The sequence below is a fragment of the Chaetura pelagica genome, unplaced genomic scaffold, assembly GCF_000747805.2.
Source record: "Chaetura pelagica isolate M959 unplaced genomic scaffold, ChaPel_1.0 scaffold189, whole genome shotgun sequence".
In the NCBI taxonomy this organism is placed as follows: Eukaryota; Metazoa; Chordata; class Aves; order Apodiformes; family Apodidae; genus Chaetura; species Chaetura pelagica.
Window position 1 is genome coordinate 936,897 of NW_009970716.1, and position 5,426 is coordinate 942,322.

Genomic DNA, 5,426 nt, shown 5'->3' on the forward strand with positions numbered 1-5,426 from the left:
GCAACAGGTGCGGGCGGCGGAGCCGGGGGCAGCGCGGGCGCGGTGCGAGCTCCTCGCTCAGGGGAAATAAGTGGTTGCTGAGAGGTGGTTTCTCTGTGAAAATTCCCACTGGTGGGCTCTGGTGTTGGCAGTAACGTAAAAAGGAATCGGCATATTCGAAAGAAGTGGCGTGTGCTGGTGCTGATGGTACTTTGCCCAGCCGAGAGGCTGAGCTCCGCATCCATCCGTGAGCGGGTTTGTCGCCGGAGCTGCCCTGCAGGGGTACCCGCTGTGGCGTGTGCAGGAGGTGGCAACGGGTTCTTAGTTGCTATTTTTCAACCAAAGTAATTGATCTTGCGTCTAGAGGGGGATTTTTTAAAGACTGAATTGATGCTGTAGCGTAGCTTAGAGCAATATCGCACACTGACTAATTGGAGCCCTGTGAACATTTTATGGCTTAGCTGGTGCTGCTCTGTTTGCCAGCACTTCAGCTCAGCAGAGATGACATCCCTCTCAAATTCAAGCCGCCCCATCTGTGTGCTATACAGTCCTGCATGCAGTGACCTTGGGATATGCACTTGATATTTGTGAGCCTCCTACAGTGTCATGCAAACTTGCCTTTCAGAAAAGTCAGACTTCTGGTGGTACTTTTGTGGTTAAAATATGCCGCAATATTTGAAAAATGCAGAAATATTGAACTAGGTAGTTAGTGACACCAATTGTAATGATAATTTTGAATGTTTTAATTGTGTATGGAGTAGGAGCACAACACACTTCCTGAGAGATCACAAGAGCCTCTCACATTCACAGCTACTTCTTACAACCTTGAAAATACAAGTGCATGAAAATTATTATTTTATGAGTAGTTTGTAACGATTTAATTTTTTTTTTTTCCTGTTTGCTTTGAAGACTTATGCTTTGGAAAAAGTGTTTTAAATGTACTAATAACGATTAGTACATTTTAGTAGTGTTCAGTTGTAACCGGTGCTGCTTGGGTATAGCTGTTGTAAAAAATTTTCTTGCCCATAGAAGTCTGCCAAAAGTTACCTTTTGGTTCAGAGCTGTATCAAGCATAACCATAATAAAGTTACCTGGGTTTGCTGATGCACAGGATTAGGATTTTCCATGGGACTGTAGAGTCCCATCTTATTTCTTGATGGTGTGCAGCATTATAACCTGGAGCTTTGTCATAAGCCACATGAAAGGCAGATGAAAGGGAGACCTCTGCTCTCTCTGGCTTGCCAAAATCCATCTTAAGGTATAAGCACAGGGGCTTATTCTATATTAATTCTCCATTCTTTGTACATTTCAGGGCAGCTTTAGTTCAGACTAGCTGTAGACCAGTTCTTGGACTGACCGCTCAGTAGTGGTTGAAATGTTTTAGGTGCCATTTCTGGAGTTTATAATCTCATCGGAAAAGGCTTGAACCAAGGCTGCCCTACAGGTCTCTTGCCATTAGGGATGCCTCAGCCCAACAAGTGTACTTCAATGGAGGGTGAGGGGGTTCTGCTCAGTAAGGCTGTTCCTCTGAGAGCTCTCCCAGGTAAGATATCCTGGCTTCTGCAGACCAGTGTCAAGCTTCCTCCACTGAGCATCCCAAAAATTAGACTACTGAGCTGTTGACTGTTTTCCAAAGGCAGCATGTTATGGAATACAACTCTTGTTCAGCTTGATCACTTGAGACACCTGAGCTTTAAACTGGTATCATAAAGCAACTGCAGATATCCTACTCTATGCAGAGAATACTGAAAAGATCCAAGCTGGGGCTTGGGAACAAAGAGGTTGGTATGGTATTTTTAATAACCACACAAAGGAGGAGCTGCATGCCATGACACTGCTGCAGCAGGGGTGGTAGAAGGATCCTTTTCACCCCATGGGGTGGATGATGAAGGTGACTGGGACCTGTCTTCCATGACCGAACTAGGTAAATTATTAACAGCAGGACTTCCACTGCCCAACGTGTTATGAATTGAGATGCTCAATAGTTTTATCAGAAGTTTAAGAAATGTTGAAGTTCTGCTTTCTTTGCACAAGATCTATTTCTAGGAAAATACAACATGCTTTTCCAGGCTAGCAATGCAGAATAATCTTCTAGTAGTTTTGATAAAAAATACACCTTGTGACATAAGTCGTACTTTTGGCAGCTCTTTAGCCCTTTACAAAGAACAGGTGATGTCTAAAATGTGTGACCATGGCAAAAAGGCTTACTTTTGAAGCCCAGATGGATCCCCAACATGACTTTTGGGCATCTTGGAATTTGCTGAGTACCCCAGAATTTAGGCACATAGGTAGATATGCTGCTTTGCACTTTTGGAAATCAGGCTAAAAACCTAGGAGGTTAATCTGGAGACTTTTGCCACTTTCATATTTTTGAAGAAAAACAGACTTCTCTGGTGGCTTCAGTTTCTGCTTTTATGTATTACCTTATGGTTATATTCTCATCTTTGCTGTGTATTTTATTGTGCCATTGCTAATGATAATGCCAAATGCCTTTCAGACTCATTTCTCCACTGGGTTTAGTATTTAATAGGGTCTACCAGATAGACATACATCTTATAAATAATATATATATTTAAAAAAAAATAAATAAAAAAATCCTGGGTTTTGCTAGTGAAGACAGACTTTTTGGGTGAGGAATAGTTTCATCTTGATTAAGCATGTATAGACACTAGTAAACAAAAACAATTTAAATTGATTAGTTCTAACGTAGTAGCCCTGACTTTTTTTTTTCATATTCTGAGGCAAGAAAAATAATAGCATTGCAAAGCATTATTCATAAAACCATCCTGGGCCAATTGCATATTCATTTTTCACCTTTATTATTCTTAAACTTTTCGGAAGGAACCTTTTTTTCTTACAGACAAATTTTTCCAGTTTGTCACAGATCTTTTTTTGCAATGCTCATTTTCATTTGGAACCAGAAAGGTCAAACAGCACAAAGATAATGTCCTGCTCAAACAATGCTAACTACTTAAAAAGAATCAAGATCACTGAAAAATAAATAAATAAAAAAAAATTTTAAAAAAGAAATTCTTCCTGTTTCCCGCTGGATAAGATCTGTAGGAAGGATGAACACAACTGTTAATGAATCTAGGGGAAAAAAACTGCGAAAGTGGTGACTATGCATCTCTCTGTAGTCATACTTCATGCCTTCTTAAACATAGAATGGGGGAAAGTGTGCCCTTGTGATCCTGCTCAAAACAGAATAGGGGAGCTATGTGCCTCACATTGTGCACTTTGTATGTGGAGGTGATGACTGAAAATACTGATATTTGTAATACTGACTGTTTTGAGTAATTGGAAATAGGGACTTGCAGATAATGGTAATCTAAGGGTCCAGCTGGACTTCCAGTTTTCCAGTCAGGGCAGAGAACTGTTGTGGGAACAGGAACACCAGCCACAGGCTAGAAGCAGGTCTAGTGTTAAATGTGAAAGCAGCATCATTAATTAGCAAAATTGCATTACAGTGCAACAGTGTGCACAGGAAACTGACCTCAGGATCTTTGCATTATTTGTTGTCTGTGCCCCACTGGTTGCTTGGTTGTGTGGCTTTTCATACTGCAGACACCACAAGTAAAAGAAAAATGAGAAGTAGGGTGGCTATATATTTTATTTGGCAATGAACAAGTGACATTTTGCTACAACTATACTGATAAGGTATGTTGTAAATTTTAGATCAAATTTTCAAATTTGTAAAAAAGATTGGAATTGAAAACTATAAAATGAAACCTAGGAACTCTGAAATTACTACCTTTGCAGGTAAAAAACAAACCCCGTTAATACTTATCCTTAGACAAAAGAGGCAGGTTACAAAATAGGTCACATATTTCATCTGCTCAGTAATAATGCTTTTGTCATTTTATACTTGCAGTAATCCCTTGAGTCAAATGCAGTGTGTGAGCAGTCTTCTCAGAAGGCAGAAAACGGCAAGCTGGAGATACTTCTAGTGTGCTTTGGGGATTTCAGTGTAGCAGGAAAGCTGTGCAAACAATTGAGAAGAGCTGTGGAGTGACACACTGAACTTCCACATTCTCCTGGGGTCTGCAGCCAGTGTGATGCTGCCCCATACTGAGGAGAGCACCTCACTCTCCCAGCCATTTTTGTTTCCTTTAGGTCTCTCAGTAAGCTGCACATCCTCACCCTTCTCTCAGGAAATTATAAAGGTACAGCTCAAAAGTCATGCCCTCTTTGTGCCTTATTTTAATCCTTCCTTTTATATGCTGTAAAGGTTAATTCAGATCTTAGTAGTGCAGGTTCGACTTTCTTTTAGGAGCCTGTAAATCACCTAGAACAGAGCATTTATCAAATGAATAGTAAATATAAAAACTGTCAAGTTATTAACTTTTAATAATCAAAGTGAGACAAGAATCTATAGTAAAAGCTATAGGATTCTTTTTGTCCTATAAAATCTACAGCCAGAATAATTTAATGAGTTGTTAACCATGCAGCATATACATCTGTGACACCCATTTGAAATCCCTTTTTAGATCTCCCAGCTTTGTGTCTGCACCATCCATCCAACATACTTTTATTAACAATTCAGGACTTGCTTCCTCTTGAGGCACAGAAGTCCAGCACTTCATGCCTAATTACAGAAACCCACCAGCAGTACGTTTTCATTACCCTCCTCCTGTGGGAGGGTACTGTTTATTTTCCCACTGTTACTGGAGGGAAACAACTCTTCTGACTTTCTGAGACCTTCATCCCAGATGTGGGAGACTCACAAGCTGCTTCTCTCTGATGCTAGCTCAAGAGAAGTAGTAGAGGCTAAATGGTAAGATCTTTGTGCCAGATGCTATAGAGATTATCAAAAAAGGCAATCTGGGCTTCAGAGAACAAATCATCCAGGATAAGTTAGGAGACAGACAAGAAGAAGTTGAAGGCAGCAGTTAGTCTGTATGCTTCTGCATAGCTTAATGGCCTCAGTGGGTACATTAACTACAAATAGCCATAAACATAAGTGTGGTTGGAAAAAGGGAAGGCAGTTGTAGACAGCAGTGCAGAGGCTGTATTTAAGGAGATATTTACAGAACAGACACATAAGAAGTGTGGTATTGGTGAGGATACCTGTTAAAAGGTGTTTCAGGTACTTTCTTTTATACCATTCCTGACAACTGAGGTTTCTCAGTGCTGGTGAAGTATCTGAAGTAAGATGGAAAGAGTTAATACCTGATGTATTATCCTGTAGAAATTGAGTACACATGTGTGAAGGACCAGGTATTTCCTTACACGAACATGAAATGTCCTTTGAGTCAGCCGACAAAACTGACTTAAAACGGTGTCTCCACGTGGCAGGAAACCCCCCCTGTGTGTGTGGGGGGGGGAGCAGCTGCTGCAGGGGAGGAGCCGTGGCCGGAAGCAGGGGCAGGACTAGGTCCCGTCTGATTGGCTGAAAAGCCCGGAAATGCAAAACTGGCGCCGAAGAACCCCATGAGAGAGGCAGCGCG

General features: G+C 41.1%; 1 protein-coding gene across 1 annotated transcript in view; it reads left to right on the plus strand.

The window, feature by feature from the left end:
• GABRA4 (gamma-aminobutyric acid (GABA) A receptor, alpha 4) overlaps positions 1–5,426 on the plus strand; it is a 65,080-nt gene that overhangs the window by 12,728 nt on the left and 46,926 nt on the right. The window lies entirely within an intron of this gene.